Source organism: Mauremys mutica, chromosome 11 (genome assembly GCF_020497125.1).
Source record: "Mauremys mutica isolate MM-2020 ecotype Southern chromosome 11, ASM2049712v1, whole genome shotgun sequence".
NCBI classification, from domain to species: Eukaryota; Metazoa; Chordata; order Testudines; family Geoemydidae; genus Mauremys; species Mauremys mutica.
In genome coordinates, this window is record NC_059082.1 from 45,148,874 (window position 1) to 45,171,970 (window position 23,097).

At 49.7% G+C, this 23,097-nt stretch overlaps 1 protein-coding gene across 2 annotated transcripts in view; it reads right to left on the reverse strand.

The window, feature by feature from the left end:
• The window catches only part of INSYN1 (inhibitory synaptic factor 1), a 115,812-nt gene that overhangs the window by 40,783 nt on the left and 51,932 nt on the right, over window positions 1-23,097 (reverse strand). The window contains exon 1 of one of the 2 annotated variants that reach the window (XM_044980085.1): window positions 2,090-2,667. The exons of the other annotated variant lie outside the window; for it this stretch is intronic. The gene's annotated coding sequence lies outside the window, so the exon portion shown is untranslated. Of the gene's footprint in view, window positions 1-2,089; window positions 2,668-23,097 lie in introns of those variants that run through there. 2 annotated transcript variants of the gene reach the window in all.

The window sequence follows — 23,097 nt, forward strand, 5'->3', positions numbered from 1 at the left end:
GTATTGCAACTTTTTTTTATAGAAGGAGCCCCCAAAATTGCTTTGCCCCAGGCCCCCTGAATCCTCTGGACAGCCCTGCCCTTCTAAAAAGCCTTCTTGCTCAAGATGTTGATGTGTCACTCTGGATCTAGCTATTCCTGCCCTGGGCCACCCCCAGCTCTACCAATGCCCCTCAGTTCTGACCTGCAGCGCCCCCTCCTGCTCCAATCCTGGACTCTCCCATATCTCGGTCAGTGCTCCTCAGTCCTGGGTTCCCCCAACACCTCCTATTCTGGCCAGGCCCGGCTCCAGGCACCAGCCCAGCAAGCAGCTGCTTGGGGCGGCCAAAGGTGAGGGACGGCATGTCCAGGTCTTCGGCGGCAATTCGGCAGTGGGTCCCTCACTCCCTCTTGGAGCGAAGGACCTGCCGCCGAATTGCCGCCGAAGACTGAAGTGGCGGCGGTAGAGCTGCAGATCGCAATCGCGGCTTCTTTTCTTTCTTTCTTTTTGCTGCTTGGGGTGGCAAAAACCCTGGAGACGGCCCTGGTTCTCGCTTTGTGTCTCTTGGGAGTATAATTCTTGGATGATTTTGCAAAGTAAATAAAGGCTGATCAGGGATAGACTCCCCCAGTTTATTTCTCATTGTGCCTTAAGCGAGGGTTGATCTAACAGCCCCGATGGTGAAAGGACATCCCTCCACTCCCTGGTCCCATGTGCACATCCTCTCAGTGGAGTCATACAGGGGCTTAAAACAACACCGGGGCTTGGAATCTGTGGCTGACGTGGAAGATGAGACTCTGGTGATATAATGACTAACCCTTGCTGCTTGGTTTGTCCTGGCCAAAAGCCCCCAGCTGCCCCTTTCCTGAGCAAACAGGTTGGAATAGGGATTAAGACCAGCCCAGTCCCCAGAAGAAAGGAGGTTCCCTCTTCTGCAATCTGAGCTGCTGCAGTCTGTCCACAGGCCACTGTTACACAACCAGCTCCTCAGCTCCGTGCTACAGCTGAGAAGCAGAAAAAGAAACCCCAGGTTGCAGTTTTTCTGACCATGCTGCGCACATCCAGCCTATGTGTAATGTGAGGAGAGATCGCCAGCTCCATGGCTTTCCTCGCCACTCATCTCCTGGCACGGAAGGGCCAGTGCCACGTACCTGACCCTGGCACCTCTCCACCTAGCTGGGACAGTTGCTCCAGCTGGCTGGGTTAAGGCAACAATCAGCATAGCGTGGTGTGCTGGCTGTGGGGGAAGCACCCAGGGGAGGAGTAGAAAAGTGGGGCAGATGGCCCCAGGAGACAGGCGGGGGGGACCTCAAATCTTGACTGACCCTGATCAGATGATACCAACCTTCAGGCAGGTCTATCGCTCCCTAGGACAGCACTGTGCCCTGGAGCCTGCCAGCTGACCAAGTGCTCTCAGGTGTGTGTGTGTGTGAGGGGGTTGCTGGAGGGCCTGGGGTGTAGAGAGCTCAGGTTGAACTGGCACCCTCAGATCCTGCTCAGAGGCAGGCTCCTTGGAACCAGGGGATTGTGGATGCAGAGCCCGGTGCATCTACCCTGCAGCGTCCCCTGGATGCAATAGGGGCAGGGATCAGGATGACATACAACCCCAGTGTCCACACAGCTCCTCACATCCCTCTCCATTCCCACCAACCTCCCCCAGGCAGCTGGCCACACTGGGAAAAGTGGGCACAAAATACTGGCCCATCAGCATTCGCCAGTCCCAGCCCTGGCTGCTCTTTTCACCCCCGTTGCACTGCTGTAAGTGACTAACTAGGGAGAGGACAGTGGGCACTGCAGCTCAGTGTCACAAATGGCACATGGGCCTCCTGACTGCCAGCCCACTATGCTGACCGCCAGGCCAGGCAGCCGACGAGCAAGCAGGGGCTTTGCTGCAGCAGCACACACATGCTGCAGAGCCTTTGGGCCATCTGATCTCTGATGCCCCAGAAGCAAGAGCTGGCAGAGGCAGGGTGGCCTGGGGAGAGGGCACAGATTATGAGGGTCTCTTCCCAGCTGCCTGGTGTGACCTCAGGCAGATCACTTGCCCCTCTATTTCCCTTGCTTCCCTTTGTCTTATTTGATGGTGAACTCTTTTGGGGAGGGATCTCACCACAGCAAGCTTCTCCTCGTGTTCAGACTGGCGTTGTCCTGTGCTCTGTCTCCCCCATCACCACTAGGCCTTGCCACACTAGGCTGACTTTCCTGACATTGCTGTCCTTGACATCTGCTCTGAGCAAGGGGGAGCACAAGATGGAGGTGAAAATACGCGCAGCTACCTGAGTCCTGCCAGCACTGCATCCCCCCGGGAGGAGCTGGCCATTGGAGTGTAACCAGACCCTGCTCTTTTCACCAGGAGATCTCCAAGCACTTTATAAATGAGGCCAGCAACATTTTACAGCTGGGGAAACTGAGGCACAGAGCAGTGTAGCATCTTGCCCAAGGTCACCCAGCATCAGAGTTGAGACTAGACCCCCTATTCCTGAGACCAGAGCCAGTGCTCTATTCACTAGGCAACACTGCAGGTGGACTGTTACACCGGCTATCAGTCAGGGCTGTCCATGCACTCCCTCTTCTGGCTGAGTATGAACCTACCGCTCTAGCCACTACTGCACCTGCTCTTCAGTTGCTGCACAGACACCGTTTTTGCATTAAGCAGCCCCATTGCTGGTTTATTTATTAACACTGCAGAGAACTCTCCACCCATGGAGCTCTGTTACTGCCCCCCCCCACCCACACCAGGTTCTTCAGGCACTCAGTTGCCTTTTCCTGGGTGTAGTCCTCATTTCCCCTCCCACAACAGTCCCCTAACCATAGCATGACTCACTCGGAGCCCAGATCTCTGCTCCCTCGGGCTGAAGGACAGTCAAGCTTCTTCCTGCCAGTCTCTTTCTGGGGCTCAGCTTTCCACAGATTCTTTCTAGGCTCTAGCCTCAGCCCCTTCCTGGGCTACCCCCATTTCCTCTCTGTGGCTTCCTCCTCATCCTCTGACTCAGGTGTCAACTCATCCCTCATTAGGCCCAGCCTGGGTGCGCCTGGACCTGCTTCATTTAAAGGGGCTAGCCAGCCTGCGACATATGAAAAACTATTTGACTAGGAGGGTGGTGAAGCACCAGAATGGGTTACCTAGGGAGGTGGTGGAATCTCCATCCTTAGAGGTTTTTAAGGCCCGGCTTGACAAAGCTGGGGCTGGGATGATTTACCGGTAGTTGGGGTTGGTCCTGCTTTGAGCAGGGGGGTTGGACTAGATGACCTCCTGAGGTCTCTTCCAACCCTAATCTTCTATGATTCTATGATCCCCCCTTAACCTTCAAGCTCAGTCATGCAACTCCAGTCGACTCACAGCGTGGAGGGTCCAGAATCAAACCATGTTCGGAGAACGTGAGTTTTTGACATGTTCTGTGGGAGTGAGGGTTACCAGCACAGGTGCCCTCCACCACACCAGTGATTGTTAAAAAATAAACAAGTAAAGCAACTTTGCCATGCTGGGGCAGACGAGAGAAGGAGAGTCGGGGAAAGCTGAGATGATTACAAAGGATTAGAGGAAGCCAAAAGGAATGAAGTCCAGGGGGTTAAGCACCTTAAAGCAAAGCATTTGACTGTGGTTCAAAACCTTGGAGCTATGTGGTGTCTTGCACTTGGGAAAGGCCAGAGGCAGGTGCAGGGCTAACAATCAATTTGGGCTGAAACAGCCTCTTGACCATGTGCAAAGTCAAGAGAAATAGACGCTCTCTCCGCACTGCAGTGGGGAAGGGGCTTACAAGAGATAAACACACAAGGCAGGGGCACCCAGAGACGGACACTTGATTTGTACAGCCAGAGGCACTAGGTGGTGCTGCTCAACTCAAGGCACCAATCACATACGTAACCTTTGCATTATAGGATGGGTCCTTTGCTGGGCTCAAATTCTCTTTCCTGCAGAGCCTGAATCAGGCTCTGAAGGCTGCCTCTTTGACAAAAGATCTAATGAATTTAGTGGAGGAAATTGTGATCTGGTGGTTACAACAGGAGTCTTAGAGTCCTGGGTTCTGCTCCTACCTCTGTACCTGCACTACTGAATTGTAGTGTATCCAGTGATGAGCTGCCAAAATCTTAACAACGGGTTCCCTATAAAAAGTTCTGATTTAACAACGGGTTCCCTATAAAAAGTTCTGATTTAAGGGATGTGCGACAGCATGTATTTTTTGTACCAATAGGGTTACCATACGTCCATATTTTCCCAGGAGGTGATTAAGAACCGAAAAGCCTGACATGTCCAGGAAAATACAGATGTATTTTAACCCTACCTAAAGTTCTTTTTTAAAAAGATGGGGCTGAACTAGAAATGAGCTCCGTTTCACATGTGTGGGTGGTGATCAGGGACAGTCTCAATTTTTGGGTCTTTTTCTTATATAGGCTCCTATTACCCCTCACCCCCGTCCCGATTTTTCACACTTGCTGTCTGGTCACTCTAGGGTGTGCACATGTGTGGGTCCCAGCTGCTCCCTGCCCCCCCCTCATTAAAGCAGGTGTGCAGGGTTACTGCCCTGGGAACTGCAGGGCACCAGTGGATGTGGGGCTGGCTGCAGATAGGGGCGTGGGGCAGGGCTAGCTGGAGGCAGGGAGTGACACGGGCTGGCTGTGGGCAGGTGATGCAGACGGGCGGGCTGCGGGTGGCTGTGGGCAGGGGGTGGCTGCGGGCGGCTGTGGGCAGAGGCTGGCTGCAGGCAGGGGATGGCTGGGGGCAGGGGGCTGGCTGGGGGCAGGGGGTGGCGGGGGCTGGCTGGGGGCAGGGAAGGCGGGGGAGGGGCACAGATACTCACACGGGGGAGCGGCTGGGAGCAGCAGGACGCAGCCGGAGCCCCAGGGCCAGAGGTCCAAAGAGCAGGAGCAGCAACAGGGCCAGGAGGCAGCTCACATGGCTCTCGCAGCACAGCGCAGCGCCCCCCGGTGGCCGGGAGGAGGAATTACAGGCTTCCCAGGCAGAGCCCATCAAAGCTTCCCTCACAGGGAAGCTAGTTAACAAGCGGTTCTAAAACCGCTTCTAAATTTAACAACGGGTTAGCGCGAACCGGTGCGAACCGGCTCCAGCTCACCCCTGAGTGTATCCATGATCAAGTCCCTTAACTGCCCTATGACCCAGCTATGTGTTTGGACAAATGATAATGAGCGATTTCATGACAGTTTGCAAAGTGCCTTGAGTCAGAAAGGGAAGTGGGGTCAGCAGCAGCCATGGAGCAGAGAACGGAAAGGCACTACTGGAGAGGTTCCATTCCAAACCCCTCTGCAGGCATCCCAGACATCCATGGATTTTTACATGCCTCGCTGAGCCCACTACCTGCTTTGGATGGGCACCAAACTCACATCTTCCTGCCCCCAAAAGGATCACCCCTATAACCTGAACTGACAGAGAATCCCCATGATCTGTAAGCAGTATACTGTCTATGACACATAGTTGGGTGGTTCTGATTCCAGTCAGCAAAGGCAGTGGAATGCAAACTCACCCACATACACAGCTTTACAAGTTCCCTGGCTCCTATACTAACAATGTTAATACTTAGGGAAGGTCACAGCTCACGAAATGGACAGCTGGAATATTACATGATAAGTTTCATACGATTGAGTTACATAGGGGTTGGATTCTGGGCTCTCCTACACAATCATCAGTTTGTACTTAAATGATACTTTTATCCCCAGCTCAATAACTCAGAAAATACTTTTTTATTAAAAAAAGAATACAAGACAGTAGCTCATTCCAATGACACTGAGAAGGGATGATATGTGTACATAGGCTTGGCAGAATTCAGTGTTTACTTTGTATAATTTTGATGGATAATATCAATGTTTATTTTTAAGACTTTTTTTATTTTATCTATTTAAATTTTCACAGTTGCGAGAAATTAAAAGGGGAGGCCAGACTATAGGGGAGTTAGACAATAATTATTTAACAGCAGTAGACACTGAGATTGAAAAAGGTAAAGCTTTATAACTGTTAAAAAACAAATTGTCAACATCACATTTCAAAATATACATAATAAATATCCTTAAATCTAACTCTAATAAGTTCTCAAGTAGCATTTTTCTTATATTGCCTACCTGTAAATTTTGAATATTATTCAATGGAAATATCTTTAATCAGTTTGTGTGTATACAGTGAAATCAACATTTACCAGTAAAAAATATAATCCTTTCAAGCCTGTGTATAGCAGCTTTGATCCAAAAGTACAGCAAACAACAACACCTGGTTGACACTTTCCAATTTTTTTCCATCAAAAAGGCAGTTTTTAAATAAAAATGTAACCCCCAAATTGTTTATTTTTGTTGAGTGCAACCCAAAAGAGAAAAAATGTTTGCGATTTTTCCTTTTTCTCCCCACCTTTATTTTCTATCTCCCCAATTTTTCATGGACAAAAGAAACGAATAACCGCCCCCACAAAAACCCCAAAAAACAAAAAAACCCACCTGAAATATTTCTATTATAAATACATGAAAGATTTGAAACAAACCAAGAATGGTTCCAATTCAAAACCTGCAGAATGAAACTGATTTTGAAATTTTTCCTAAAAAAATCTTTCTGAGCAGCTGATAAGAACTTTGTGTGCATGTAGTACCATTCACCTAAAGATCTCCAAGTACTTTATCAGCTGAGTTAGTAGAGGAATCACCAATACATATGGGAGTACAGGGACTGCCAGACTGGATCTGGGGTCCCATCTAGCTCAGTATCTCGTCTCCCGAAATGGCCAGCACTAGAAACTTGAGAGGCAGGTGCAACAATCCCCACAGTTATGGGATAACCTGCCCCCCCAGGGGAAATTACTTCCTAGATCTCATTAATTAAGGATTGATTTATGCCCAGAAGCAGAAGTAGGGCTGGCACTGCGGGGCTACAGGTTGCAATGGGGCTCAGGCTTGAGCCTGGTCTCTGAAACCCGGAGAGGAGGGAGGGTCTTGCAGCCCGGGCTCCAGACCCAGGAACATCTCCACTGCTATTTTCAGCCCCGCAGCCCGAGCCTCGTAGCCCAAATCCACTGAGCCTGGCTCTGAGACTTGACACTGTGGATTTTTCTTTGCAGATGTCCCCTGGAGACTCTTCTGAGATGGCAGGGGAATTGAAGGAGGCAGAGTGCAATTCTTCCTGCTGGGATCTGGCCAGGATGCTGGGCTCAGCACTGTTTCTCTCACAGAAAGTGTCATGGGATCTGTAATGGGTGTGAGTGCCTGATATTACCTTCCATTGGGAAATCCCGGGGATGTTTGCTCCCCTAAAGTCCCAAGACAAGCCCTTCTGTGCCTGGCCAGCACCAGGCATGGGCGTGAGCACTTCCAGCCCTGTGCGCTTGGCGCATGGCAGCAGCACCCAAGGATTAGTGCTGAGCTAAGGCAACTGGGCCGGAGCTATTTTTAGATATGTGCTCTTGGCTTTTTTTGTTTAAAAGGGGGGCGAGGCTAAATGCAGCTAGAGCTGTGACCCAGCAGCAGCGGGGAGCTGGATTTAAATATAAAGTAGGATTTGGCTTTTTTACTTTAGTGAAGCAGATTGTCAGAGTGTCTTAGCCCAGATGATCACTGACACAGAGAGAGCGAGAATATGAATGAGATGGGGTGAGCGAGAGAGAGGGATGGGGGCAGGGGAGAGACCGGCCAGGATCACAATGCCCTTAGGTCTCTTAGTGCCCTTGGAGAGGACCAAGGCCGCAGGAAGGAATGCTGCATGGGGATTACATAACATGGATGCTCCTCTCCCATGAGCCACCTCTGGGCCAGGGGTGGTAGCCAGGGAGGAAAGGGGAGGAGGTGGGTGCCAGTTTCCCCCCTCCCCCCCAACTGTGCAAGGAGTGAAATCTGCACAGGATGCACAAGGTGCACTGATGCTGCTTGAAGCCCCACTAGTTAATTCTCTCATGTGCGGAGATCCTCCCCGGGGTCCCTAAGCACAGCCCTGAGCAGGAGCTGTTTGGGCTGCCATGGCAGGGGTGGGAGACAACATGAAGGGCCTTCAGCTGGTCTGAGCAGGGATCTCTGGGGCTGAGGAGGGCTCTATGGCCTTTTGTGGCTCTGCTTCACTCCCTGCCCTGCACGGCTGTAGGCCCAAGAGGAGGAGGAGGCAGAGAAGGGGGAAACAGTCCATCCCTGAGTGCACTGGCCTCCCATCCTGGGGCTGCTGCTCTGAGGAGGTACCAGGGTTCTGGGAATGAAAGCATCAGACTCTGCAGCAGGGAGAAGGGCACTAAGCCAGCTCTCCAATCAGAACAGGAGTTAGATTTCTGTCTCCACCTGGAGCATGTTGAGGGTGAAGTTCCTAGGAGGCTCAGAATCTGAACTGGACTCTTGAGCCCACCTGGAACAGATGCCAGGTCTGCTACTGGCTTGTCCTCTTTGCTGACAGGTGACAGAGAAGGCATGCAGTGATCTCAGCCGGGAGCTTTAAGGCAAAAAACCAAGGGTTCCCATTACTGTAAAAGAGAGCAGTGAGCCAGGAGCTGTGCTGGGCCTGCAGTCCTTTTAGACAGAATCCAAGCCCACGCTGGCACTTTATTCCTCTAATTAAAAAACAGCTTTAAAGCTGATTGGTAATATTACGCTGCGCAGTCAGCCAGGCACAGGTGGGGCTGCTGTACTATGGTCAGAGCTTAGCCACAGGATTCCTGGAACGAAGGGAGAACCCACTGTCACAGGCTCCCTGCCCCGCTCCAGCTGGCATCCCTAACACACTGCTAGGAGCTGATGGAGACCCGGCCATGTGTTATAGTCCAAGAAAAATTCCTGGCCTTCCATTAGCCAGATAGACACTGCAAGAGTTTCCTGCCCATGCAAGACACCAGTAAACACTGCTCCCAGTGCCTGGTGCTCAGCAAGTATGGCAATGAGGTATGTGTGAATTCACAGATGGATGCAAAGATCTGGCACTGTTTCCCTATAAGGACTGCGCACACTGTCAGTGCAGGCATAGTGTGGGGATCAGAGCCCCGACAGAGGCCAGCACCAGCTGCTAGAGAAAGAGGGTAGAACCCTGTAGTGGGATAATCAGCCCCCTTTGGTCTCATCCCGATTTCTAGTAAATCGGCTTAAGCTCTGAAGCACCATGTTTTATCTCCCTTCCATAACTTCTCTTAGCCGCAACTCATTATCCATGTAAATAGCCAATCCCTCTCTGACTCCTGCTAAACTCAGTGAGCTCCCTGGTCTAATTATGCATTGTGTGAACATGTGTTTCCTTTCATCAGCTTTGAATCTGCTGTTTCATTTCATTGAATGCCACAGAGTGTGCCTGGGGGATGCCAGGAGTTGCTGCGCCCAGAACTGGGCGGAGGGTATGACCAGCACCACTGCCTCTGGGATGGGCAGAGGGCATCCCGACCATGCATACATGGCTGCAGCTGAACAGCCCAGGGGTGGGAAGAAGTTGGGCAATCTCCTGTGCAGCTGTGAGCACAGATCCATCCTATGGGGGGTGGTGTGAGGGGTGGAGGCTGCTGTTGTTCCTGAGCAGAGTGTACCACCTGATTGGCAGGGGGAGGGTAGAAAATTATTACTACTGAATCTGTGATCCCAGTAGTGCCTAGCAGCCCCAAGTGAGTTCAGGGACTTGTTGTGCTGGGCACTGTACAGACACACAGTATGAAACAGCCCCGGCCTAGTGAGCCTACAATATAAATAGACAAGCAGCCTTATTTTACAGATGGGGAGTTGAGATGCAGAGGGATTAGGTGACTCGCATCAGACAGGGACCTTGTAGCAGAGCGGGGAACTGAAGGGCTAGCTGTGGAATCCCTTAACCACAAGAACATCTTTCCTCTCTGGCTTTCACATCTCTAGAATTCTCCAGTGAGCCAAAAACATCTCACAAATTTCTACCCCATCCAGTTTGCAAATTCACTGTGCGACAATGGGGCAAAAGAGCAGGGCTGAGGGCACATCTATCTACACCTGGGGTTCTCGCTGTGCTTTAACACATGCTCATTGACTAGAACAACTACAAATTCAAGAACAGACGAGACCAAAATATTTGTGGCTAGTCATGTTTAATCCTGGGTTGCAGCTTAGAGTTAAGGACAACAAATAGCAAATTCAGGGCTAAACACAACCAATGTGTGTGTCCTAGAACAAGCATTTGCGCAGTGTCGACACTTGGTGTTATAATTATACCCCAGAGTACAGTTTGAGGCGCAAGAGGTGTTCTCGACCACCCTCCCTGTGCAGGGAAAAGACCTGGGTAGGGATCATCGAATTGTGGAAGTCAACGAATGGCTACGCAGGTGGTGTCAGAGAGGCTTTGGATTCTTCGACCATGGGATGGTGTTCCAAGAAGGAGGAGTGCTAGGCAGAGATGGACTCCACCTAACGAAGAGAGGGAAGAGCATCTTCGCAAGCAGGCTGGCTAACCTAGTGAGGAGGGCTTTAAACTAGGTTCACTGTGGGAAGGAGACCAAAGCCCTGAGGTAAGTGGGGAAATGGGATACCGGGAGGAAGCACGAGCAGGATAGTGCAAGAGGGGAGGACTCCTGTCTCAGGCCGAGAAAGCGGGACAGTCAGCGAGTTATCTTAAGTGCCTATACACAAATGCAAGAAGCCTGGGAAACAAGCAGGGAGAACTGGAAGTCCTGGCACAGTCAAGGAACTATGATGAGATTGGAATAACAGAGACTTGGTGGGATAACTCACATGACTGGAGTACTGTCATGGATGGATATAAACTGTTCAGGAAGGACTGGCAGGGCAGAAAAGGTGGGGAAGTTGCATTGTATATAAGAGAGCAGTAGGACTACTCAGAGCTCCGGTATGAAATTGCAGAAAAACCTGAGAGTCTCTGGATTAAGTTTAGAAGTGTGAGCAACAAGGGTGATGTCATGGTGGGAGTCTGCTATAGACCACCAGACCAGGGGGATGAGGTGGATGAGGCTTTCTTCTGGCAACCAGCAGAAGTTACTAGATCGCAGGCCCTGGTTCTCATGGGAGACTTCAATCACCCTGATATCTGCTGGGAGAGCAATACAGCAGTGCACAGACAATCCAGGAAGTTTTTGGAAAGTGTAAGAGACAATTTCCTGGTCCAAGTGCTGGAGGAACCAGCTAGGGGCAGAGCTCTTCTTGACCTGCTGCTCACAAACAGAAAAGAGTTAGTAGGGGAAGCAAAAGTGGATGGGAACCTGGGAGGCAGTGACCATGAGATGGTCAAGTTCAGGATCCTGACACAAGGAAGAAAGGAGAGCAGCAGAATACAGACCCTGGACTTCAGAAAAGCAGACTTTGACTCCCTCAGGGAGCTGATGGGCAGGCGATCAGCTTGGCTTAACAGTGAAATCCCTGCTGATCTTAAATGCAAAAAAAGAAGCTTACAAGAAGTGGAAGATTGGACAAATGACCAGGGAGGAGTATAAAAATATTGCTCAGGCATGCAGGAGTGGAATCAGGAAGGCCAAATCACACTTGGAGTTTCAGCTAGCAAAGATGTTAAGAGTAACAAGAAGGGTTTCTTCAGGTATGTTAGCAACAAGAAGAAAGTCAAGGAAAGTGTGGGCCCCTTGCTGAATGAGGGAGGCAACCTAGTGACAGATGATGTGGAAAAAGCTAATGTACTCAATGCTTTTTTTGCCTCTGTCTTCACAAACAAGGTCAGCCCCCAGACTGCTGCACTGGGCAGCACAGTATGGGAAGAAGGTGACCAGCCCTCTGTGGAGAAAGAAGTGGTTCGGAACTATTTAGAAAAACAAGTCCATGGGGCTGGATGCGCTGCATCCAAGGGTGCTAAAGGAGTTGGCAGATGTGATTGCACAGCCATTGGCCATTATCTTTGAAAACTCATGGTGAATGGGGGAGGTCCTGGATGACTGGAAAAAGGCTACTGTAGTGCCCATCTTTAAAAAAGGGAAGGAGGAGGATCCGGGGAGCTACAGGACAGTCAGCCTCGCCTCAGTCCCTGGAAAAATCATGGAGCAGGTCCTCAAGGAATCAATTCTGAAGCACTCAGAGGAGAGGAAAGTGATCAGAAACAGTTCGCATGGATTCACCAAGGGCAAGTCATGCCTGACTAACCTAATTGCCTTCTATGAGGAGATAACTGGGTCTGTGGATGAGGGGAAAGCAGTGGATGTGTTATTCCTTGACTTTAGCAAAGCTTTTGATATGATCTCCCACAGTATTCTTGCCAGCAAGTTAAAGAAGTATGGGCTGGAAGATTGGACTATAAGGTGGATAGAAAGCTGGCTAGATCGTCGGGCTCAATGAGTAGTGATCAACGTCTCCATGTCTAGTTGGCAGCCGGTTTCATGTGGAGTGCCCCAAGGGTCGGTCCTGGGTCCGGTTTTGTTCAATATCTTCATTAATGATCTGGAGGATGGTGTGGACTGCACTCTCAGCAAGTTTGCAGATGACACTAAACTTGGAGGAGTGGTAGATACGCTGGAGGGTAGGGATAGGATACAGAGGGACCTAGACAAATTAGAGGACTGGGCCAAAAGAAATCTGATGAGGCTCAACAAGGACAAGTGCAGAGTCCTGCACTTAGGACGGAAGAATCCCATGCAGTGTTACAGACTAGGGACTGAATGGCTAGGAAGCAGTTCTGCAGAAAAGGACCTAGGGGTTACAGTGGACAAGAAGCTGGATATGAGTCAACAGTGTGCCCTTGTTGCCAAGAAGGCTAACAGCATTTTGGGCTGTATAAGTAGGGGCATTGCCAGCAGATCGAAGGATGTGATCATTCCCCTCTATTCGACATTGGTGAGGCCTCATCTGGAGTACTGTGTCCAGTTTTGGGCCCCACGCTACAAGAAGGATGTGAAAAAATTGGAAAGAGTCCAGCGGAGGGCAACAAAAATGATTAGGGGGCTGGATCACATGACTTATGAGGAGAGGCTGAGGGAACTGGGATTGTTTAGTCTGCAGAAGAGAAGAATGGGGTGGGATTTGATAGCGGCTTTCAACTATCTGAAAGGGGGTTCCAAAGAGGATGGATCTAGACTGTTCTCAGTGGTACCTGATGACAGAACAATGAGTAATGGTCTCAAGTTGCAGTGGGGGAGGTTTAGGTTGGATATTAGGAAAAACTTTTTCACTCAGAGAGTGGTGAAGCACTGGAATGGGTTACCTAGGGAGGTGGTGGAATCTCCTTCCTTAGAGGTTTTTGAGGTCAGGCTTGACAAAGCCCTGTCTGAGATGATTTAGTTGGGAATTGGTCCTGCTTTGAGCAGGGGGTTGGACTAGATGACCTCCTGAGGTCCCTTCCAACCCTGATATTCTATGATTCTATAATTCTATGATTCATTTCAAGCTCTGACACTGATTCATTCTGCAGCCTTGCATCAGTGTCTCTTGCCTCAGTGTCCGCACCTGCAAAATGGGGATGATGCTATCTGCCTGTCAGGCTGGGAGGCTTAGTTCACTTATGTTTCTGAGATCTTCAGGTAGAATTGCCAAGCATCACAATGGCTCATTCCGTGTCACCAGCAAACTGAATTCTCTCTGTGAGATTTCTGAAGGCTTCACGCTGCTCATACATGCTCACAAAAGCCTGCTTGGCATGAAACCCACTGTATGGCTCAGCACACAGGTGTGAGTACGGATGTAAAGAAGAGAGAGGAACACACCCTTGAGAGCCCAGTACAATATTATTGTCTAGTGTGCTGTTCCTACACTTCTTTCTCCACATGCAGCAGCAACAGCATGTTGAGAGGGGGAAGGGAAGGGGGGGTAATGGGGTGAGCGGGGGGGGGGAGGAATAGCACTCATGACATAACAAGGAGACGTGCAATTATTTAGGCGAATATAAACAACCAAAAACCCCAAAACCTGAAGAGCTTTGCCAGTGAGAGAATCAGAATCAGAGAGAGAGAGATTCCAAGTAATTTGTGAAAAGCCCAGATGCTGTAATTGCTAAAGCATAATATTGCATCTCACAAAGAAAGTCCTGGCGTAATGAGTGCATTAAACCAGGCAGCTTTCTGCTGATCCCTTGCCAAAGAGAAAAGTATTCCATGGTGAAATTAACCACTAACTTACTGCACATCTCAAAGTGCTAAGGTAGGGAAAGGGCTCATGTGCTCATACCCAGTTTCCACCCTTACCTCCAAACTCCTGCTTTCAGCGTGAAATTAATCACCGATTTGCCATTCAGATCAAGCAGCATGCTAAACTGATCATGCGAAAACCCAAGAGCTTCCTGCCACATCTGGAAGGTATTTCAAAGCGCAGGTGGACTCGTGCTCTAGTTAGCAAGGCCATTTCACGGCTGTATTTCATGGACCATTAAAGGGAAGCTGCTGGGTGGAACAGACGTGGCTCTGGAAGGTTAGCCAAAGTAAGTGGGGGAGTGTGGCCTAATGTGGGGGAGTGTGGCCTAATGGCCAGAACAGAGGACTGGTAGCTCAGAGACTTAACATTCTATTCCCAGCTCTCTGTGTGATTGTGGGTAAGTCACCTCCCTGCTCAGTGCCTCAGTTTCCATATCTGTAACATGCAGATGATGATACTTGGTAAAGTGCCTACAGATCAGTGGTTATATAAGTGCTAACTGGGTTATGTGGCGGAGAGCCATTCACTACCTGTCAAGTCTCAGAGCACGTCTGCAGCTGAGTGAGCATGGATGCCTTCAAGGATGCAGCCTGATGGTGCTTGGTTTTTTGCTTTGAGAAATCGCTAGTATTGTTCATGCGCTATTCAGCATCTGCCCTTCTGACTCCCTGTCTGGTGTGGTGACAATGTTAAGTAATAATTCTGTTGAGTCTGAACTTTTTATGAACTGAAACTTAACTCAGACTTCATGTCTGTCTGAAACTTTTAAACAAAAAGTTCTGACCTGTGAACTACTCATGACCCCTCCCCTCCCAATAAGTAGCCATAAGTAGCCATCTCCTCTTTTGTCTTCTCCAATTTACATTTTAACCTGTTTTATCCTGTAGAATCTTGATTGATTATGCATGACCATTATGATCTGTTAATCACTTTGTTTACTTCTGTGTATAAACATTGATGCTCACCCCTAATAAACTTGCCACACTTACTCCGAAGCTTTGCTCTTAAGCTAAGGATGGTGTGAGCCCGTTGATCAACGAATTGTTGTCTGGTCTCTGACAGATCTCTGAGCCCCATACCAACTCCGCACAAACTCGGGTGCTGGAGAGGTGAGTAGGACTTGCTTTTTACCTAACAATTTGGGGGCTTGTCCGGGATTCCTTCTGGTGCGGTGCCTCTGTCCAGTGGTCAGACCACTCATATACGAATTGGCAGGCGCCACGGGAGATTTCTCCCAGCCAATTCAATATTGAGGGGTCGTGTACTGGACAGCAGGATAAACGCCAGTTGGAGGGCTCCTGTCAGACACCATGGGTCAAGGGACTAGCGTGCCTCTTGAGAGTCCGCTGGGGATTGTAAATAAGTTATGGAATGAAGGGAAACTCCCAGTACAGACAGGAATGTCTAGGAGGAAGTTGTACACACTGTGTGTAAGGAATTGGACTGGGTATACCGCGGTATTGGCCGACCCGGAGATGAGGTGGCCTTCGTATGGCTCTTTCGAACAGGCTGCCTTAAGAGGAGTAAGGAGCCAGATCGAAAAAGACCATCCGGGACAGTTATGTTACTGGTTTTGTTGGGACACAGCAGCAGAGCTGTGGAAATCTTTGAAAATTATGGCAGTCAGGTATTCTTCCGAGAGTGAACCCCCTCCATGTTATTTCGATGAAGGGTGTAAACCACGGCGTGTTTTAACTCGTCAGTTGGTCCCCACTGCACCTGCCCCTATTCCTCCGCAAGGGGACTCTCTCCAGAGTGCAGAGGGGAATCTGCAGGACTCCAAATTGGAATCTCTGCAGGGTGATAAGGAGGAAATAGAGGGGCACACCTCGGGAGGAGTAGTTACTAGGCAAAAGATCAAGCAGATGCAGCAGGGTGCACACCCCTCTCCTGAGGATAGCCCAGAGGCTGCCCCTGCCAAAACTTTTGTGAGTAGAGAAATGCCTTTACAGGTGCACGACCAACCTTTTGTGAACAATAATGGCGAGATACAACATACCAATATTGTGGAATATAAAGGATGGCTAGAATGGGACTTGAAAGAATGGGGACGGTTGTCAGGGTCCTTTGGGGAAAATCCCCGAAAGATCATTGAACTTTTAGAAAGATTATTTTCAAGTCATAATCCTACTTATACGGATGTAGATCAGTTGTTAAGTAGAGTTTTGACCGGAGAGGAACGTAGTAGATTGTGGATGGCAGAAAGGACATGGGGGGATAGCAATGTGGTTAATACCACTTGGATGGATAGGCGGGATCAAGCCGCTGGCTGGAATCCCCTAGACTGGAGTCAGCCAAGGCTGAATCAGCTGCGGATAGATCGAGAGCGATTGTTAGAGAGACTCAAAGAAATGGCTCGCCGCTCGCCTAATCAGGCTAAATTCATGCAGATTCGGCAGGAATCTGATGAGCCACCCAGAAAGTTCTGGTCGAGGCTATTGGAGGGAGCCCGAATGTTCACTCAGATGGATCCTGAGAGAGAAGCAGACCACCCTACTCTTATTTCATTTTTTGTGAATCAGTCAGTACCCCCTGTAAGGGATTATTTCTTAAAGTTTCGCCCTGGTTGGGGAGGTGAGTCAGTCACTTCAGTGTTGGATGTAGCTGATTTTGCATGGGAGAAAGAAAGGGAAAGTAGTAAAAAGAAAGAGAAAAAGGAAGAATATAAGTTGATGGCTTTAGCTTTTCGCGGTGGTATTCGAGGCAGAAGCCGTGGCCATGGCAGGGGATCTCAGGGTGCTCGGGGGAGAGGGTCCTGGCAACCCCAGCCACCAGGACATTGTTTTCAGTGCGGACAACCCGGTCACTTTAAACGTGAATGCCCCTGGGGACGCCCAGAGGGTCCGGTCGCATCCGCAGATACTTACACCAGGGACGAATACACTCCTGCACCACCAGCCCAGCCCGTTCCTCAGGCCTGGATCAACTACGGGCAACAGCAGCAGCTGCAGCGAACTCAGCCTTCTCAATGACGGTACCCCGGAGGCGAAGGCAAACAATGTGATGGTCTTATTTCCTTAATGTCTTTAGCCGGCTCTTTCCTCACTTTCTCCCCTCCCAGCAAAGAGCCTCATCTAACCCTTTCAGTCCAGGGACTGCCTGTCTGTTTCCTCATTGATACTGGAGCTACTTTCTCTCTTTTAAATCATGCCCCATCTCCCTGGCTATCCTCTGATGTTAAAACTGCAACTGGGGTGGAAGGCAACCCACAGTCTCTGGGACTCACTTTGCCTCTAAATGTTATTTATGCTGATAAATGTTTTTCTCACCGTTTTCTTTTTTCCCCAGCTTGTCCGATCCCTTTGATGGGCCGGGATTTACTCTGTAAGCTTGAGGCTACTTTAACCTGCACTCCTGAAGGGGTAGGATTATTAATGACAGTGTTAGGAGATTCGGCCCTAACTCAGGGTAATTGGGAACCCCCCCCCCTCTCTCTCCCCTGACCTCACTGACTTGCCTTCAACCCTCTGGGGAATTTCTGACACTGATGTTGGCCTGCTCCTTTCAGCAGAGCCAGTAAGGATTCAAGTGAAGCCCTCCTTAGCCCCCCCGTCAGTCCCCCAATACCCCCTGTCGCTGGAAGCCCGGGAAGGCATCCGCCCCATTGTCGAGGGATTCATTGCACAAAAGCTAGTCCGCCCTCAGCGCACTCCCTGTAATACCCCTATACTGCCTGTCAAAAAGCCTCCTAAAAAGGACGGAGACCCTATTCGTTGGCGCTTTGTACAGGATCTACGGGTTATTAATCAGTATGTGGTCCCTCTTCATGCAGTAGTTCCTGATCCAGCTACTATCATCAGCCAAATCCCCTGGGATGCTGAATGGTTCACTGTTATTGACTTAAAATCAGCCTTTTTCAGCATTCCTGTGCACCCAGACTCTCAATATCTCTTTGGTTTCACCTGGGAGGGACAAAGTTATGTCTGGCAACGACTTCCTCAAGGCTACAGAGACAGCCCCACGATTTTCAGCCAATGCCTCCGCCACGACTTGGAAGGCTTCACCAGTCCGCAGGGATCCACGTTAGTCCTATACGTAGATGACATCCTACTAGGTAACCGCGAAGAAGCCGCCCTCCGCATCGATGGTAAGGCACTTTTATTATACCTACACACCAGAGGCCACAAGGTAGACCCTAACAAGATTCAGTGGGTCTCACAGAAGGTCCGATATCTGGGCTTCCTGTTAACCCCTGAGGGGAGACAAATGGACCCAGCCCGCATAAAGACTATCCAAAACTGCCCTCTGCCAAACACCAAGAAACAACTTCGAGGTTTCTTAGGATTAATTGGCTTCTGTCGCCCTTGGTTGCCGTCCTGCGGGGAGTTGAGCAAACCGCTCCACCGACTCACTGCTAACCTTGCTCCTGACCCTTTGCAGTGGTCCCCAGACATGATACAAGCCTTTCAGTTACTCAAGGACAGTGTGGCCTCCTCCATGTCTCTCCGCCCCCCCAATTACAGCAAACCCTTTCACCTTTTTGTCCACGAGAGGGGCGGAATTGCTAGTGGCGTCCTTACCCAGCTGAGCGGGCCCCACCATTTCCCGCTTGCTTTTTACTCCCAGCAGATCGACCCTGTCGCTCAGGGAACCCCATCCTGCACCCGGACTCTGGCAGCAGCTGCCCTGCTGATCACAAAGGCAAAGAGCCTGACCCTGGGTCATTTTACCACGGTCTGGACCTCTCATGCCTTGTCAGCCCTTCTGCGTAAGGGCACGACCCAAGTCTTTTCGGCCCATCGTCAGCAGCAGCTAGAGGCCGAACTCCTAGAAGACACTAACCTAATTTTTGAACGGTGTGGGCCCCTTAATCCAGCTACCTTGCTTCCTGACCTGCCAGTCCTCCAGGATCAGCACGACTGTGTGGAAGTAGTTCATAGCATCTTACAGATAAGGAACAACCTGTTTGACGTGCCACTGGACAACCCTGATTGCATCCTCTTCTCGGACGGAAGCTCCTTCTATGTTGATGGCAAGCGTTTCACCGGTTATGCAGTCACCTCTGAATGGGACATTCAAGAGGCCGCCTCACTGCCAGGCAACTGGGGAGCCCAAGCCGCCGAACTCTATGCCCTGGCCCGAGCCTGCCAGTTGGCCGCTGGTAAGACCGTTACCATTTTTACTGATAGCAAGTATGCTTTTGGAGTTGTGCATTGTCACATCCACCTCTGGAAGTTTCGAGGTTTCCAGACAGCTGCCGGTAAACCCATTCAGCACCTCCCCCTCATCCACAAGCTTTTGGATGCCCTCCAAGAACCCTCGGTCCTGGCTGTAGTTCATTGCCGGGCCCATACTAAAGAGGATAGCCCCGTCACCCGTGGGAATGCCCTGGCTGACGCCTCCGCCAAGGCGGCTGCCGTCTTACCCTTAGCCATGCCCACGTTGGCTATTGTGACCTCCTCCTTTACTCCACCGCACCCCGTACAGGTACCCGCTGCTGAACTACAGTCGTGGGAGAGCCTCGGAGCCACTCTGGTCAAAGGGACCTGGCTTATGCCGGATGGCCGAGCCTGCCTCCCTCGCTCCACATACCCCGTGGCAGTTCGCTGGCACCATGATAAGGGGGGTCACTATGGCACGCACGCCCTTGTGGACACCATCGCTCGCTTTTGGTATGCTCCAGGCATTCAACCCTACTGCCTGTCAATAGTGAAAGCATGCAGCACATGTCAGCGAAATGGACCTGCTCCGCCTCTTAACAAAATTAAGGGAGGAAGACCTCCGCCTGCTGCCCCATTTCAACATCTTCAAATTGACTTTGCAGATATGCCAAAGGCTTTTGGGAAAAAGCACCTCCTTGTTTTGGTTTGCCCTCTGACTTCATGGGTCGAAGCTTTTCCTACTGCTAATTGTACTGCTGCCACAGTGGCGAAGATCCTCCTTAGAGACATTGTACCCCGTTTTGGCATCCCTCTCATACTTGATTCAGATCGCGGACCCCACTTTACTGGTAATGTCCTTGGCCATTTAGAACAAGGACTGGGCATTTCACACTCCTTTCATACACCCTACCACCCCCAGTCTAGCGGGAAAGTTGAGCGTATGAATAGGGAGCTTAAGCTTACATTGGCTAAATACTGTCAGGAAACAGGGTTAAAATGGCCTCAGGTACTTCCCTTGGTCCTGTTTCACCTTCGCACTCGCCCAACCCGTGTATTGGGATTATCCCCCTTTGAACTGCTCTATGGACACCCCCCTTTCAAAGGCGGGGCGCTACCACATGCTGATGTTTCACTATTGGGAGGGGATCATATGACCGCGTGCCAGTTTCTCTCCCTACAGGCTCGCCTCCGTACCCTTTGGAAAGCCTCACAGTTTTCCCAGACCGTGCCGCTGGAAGAACAGATCCACCCGTTCCAACCAGGGGACTTCGTCTGGGCCAAAAAGTTCGTTCGTGGCGACGCCCTCCAGCCGAGGTTTACTGGACCCCACCAGGTTCTTTTAACAACCCAGACTGCAGTGTTCCTGGAAGGACGCAAATCCTGGATCCACCACTCCCACGTCAAGCCAGCCGTAGTGGACCACAGTGACGGACCAGCAGCTCTTGCCACCACTGAGGACACTGCCTCTGACCAGTGGACCAGCTTACCTCTTTCAGACATCAGACTTAAATTGACTCGGAAAAAATGAGAGGACCTTTTATTCTGACAACTGTATGTTTTTTATTATGCCTTTTTAGTTTATTTTCTGCTTATGAAGATAATGCTTTTATTAGATATTCCCATGAGGTTAAAACTCGTATTTTAGGAAATAGAAGTAATTGCTGGGTATGTACTCAATTTCCAGTAAATGCAGAACAGGGACTCCCCTTCACACCCATTCCCCTGACCACTGCTAATATGACTTGGATGCCACCGGCTAGAATAAAAGATCCAGTCCAACACAATCTTACATGGGACAAAACAGGAGTGCCAATTAACAGATATCTCAGGGTAACAAATCAGACAGGATCACTGTGTTTTGTTAAAGAAAAAGGGTCAACTTTTGTGGGAACCAGTAAATGCAACATGTATTTTAATGGCACCGCCTTTAGTAAAAACCTTGGCTTCAAGCCTTGCGCATCCCACTTATCCCATATGTGGATCCCTCACAAGCCTTCAGAGTCAGCTTTTAAGAAACCCTGCTCAGATCACGAGGGTGTCCAACTAATTGCTAAGGGATATACGATTGCCTTCTACAACTGCTCAAGCAGTACTACACTGCTCTTTGAAAACACCACTACCAAATTGTGCCTCTGCGGTTCACACAACGACCCCTCTGCATTACCAGGGGAACAGTGGTCCAACGGGTGGTGGGTTACCTCCTACTTTGAGAAATGGAATACCCGAAACGCAATGTATGGAACATACTGGGTGTGCGGGCCCAAAGTTTATTACTTTCTCTCCCCTGATTGGGCAGGGTCATGTTATTTAGCGTGGCTCACACCACCTTCTCGCATCTCCCTCACCCCCCCCCCATTTTCCCCACGTTCGTAACATCCGTGAAACCTTCAGAGATATTAATATCCGTGATGGTTTGTCGTGGCAGCGGTGGGCTGGTCTTATTAGCTTGAGGGGTGGTGTCATCCATCCCATCTACAGGGACTACTAGAATCTTTAACCAATGAGACTGCGACCCTATTTGAGAATCAGGCCGGGGAAATGTCCCAGCTGCGCCAGTTAGCTTTGCAAAACCGAATGGCTTTAGACATAATGTTAGCAGCCCAAGGAGGGACTTGCGCCCTCATAAATGAAGAATGCTGTGTTTTTGTAAACGACACCTACCCTGACACTTTTCAACGTACCAAACATCTAAGGGAAATGGCTAAGAACTACTCCTCTGGCCAGCCACCTTATGATTGGTGGGGAGCCTTATGGAATTGGTTGCCTGGATTTGGGTGGGTTAAAAAACTCTTGGTGGGTGTTGTTGGGGCCATAGTAATCCTTATAATACTGTGTTGCTGTATTCACTGTGTTCCCTCCCTCATAAACTCATGTGGGTCAGTTTATTCTTTTTCTACTTCAGCCAAAGGCCTTACTCTCTTCGAGTTGGCCCAGGCTGAAATTGCCAAGCGGCCCTTGGCTCCTTAAAGTAGGGTGTAGCGTTTGGTAAATAGTTATCCCAAAGCTACAAATGGAGGAATGTTGAGTCTGAACTTTTTATGAACTGAAACTTAACTCAGACTTCATGTCTCTGTCTGAAACTTTTAAACAAAAAGTTCTGACCTGCGAACTACTCATGACCCCTCCCCTCCCAATAAGTAGCCATAAGTAGCCATAAGTAGCCATCTCCTCTTTTGTCTTCTCCAATTTACATTTTAACCTGTTTTATCCTGTAGAATCTTGATTGATTATGCATGACCATTATGATCTGTTAATCACTTTGTTTACTTCTGTGTATAAACATTGATGCTCACCCCTAATAAACTTGCCACACTTACTCCGAAGCTTTGCTCTTAAGCTAAGGATGGTGTGAGCCCGTTGATCAACGAATTGTTGTCTGGTCTCTGACAGATCTCTGAGCCCCATACCAACTCCGCACAAACTCGGGTGCTGGAGAGGTGAGTAGGACTTGCTTTTTACCTAACAATTCTACAGTGCCTATCTGGGCTTTGCAGCTGGCACTGTGCCATCTGGAACCTCATGTAGCAGTGGGTCTCGGATCTTCCTGCTACAAACCATCAGGCACAAACTCCTTGAGTTAAAAGAAGATCTTCCTTAGAGGCCAGCAGTACAGTATCTAGGATACAGAGTTGAGCAGTTCCAATCCTGTTCAGCAGAGGGCAGTATGCACATACTAATTAAGCCATTATAGTCTTAAAGTGCATTTTTACAGCACCTTTCACCAGTGATCAAAACCCACCTTGCAAACATTAATTCACTCAGCCTCCCAACCCTGCTCTGAAGTGGATAAATGATATTATCTCCATTTCATAGGCAGGGAGACATAAGAACCAAGGTCAGTGGCAGATATGGGTAAAGAACCTAGGCGCCCTGGTTTTCACTCCTGTGTTCTAAGCACAAGAAAAAACTACAACACTGATCAGCTACCCTATTATTTTAAATACACAGGAATACATTACACATACCTATTAACTAGACAACTGGCATCACTGCAAAGAAGAATCTTTTTAAAAAGGGCCTGGGAAGA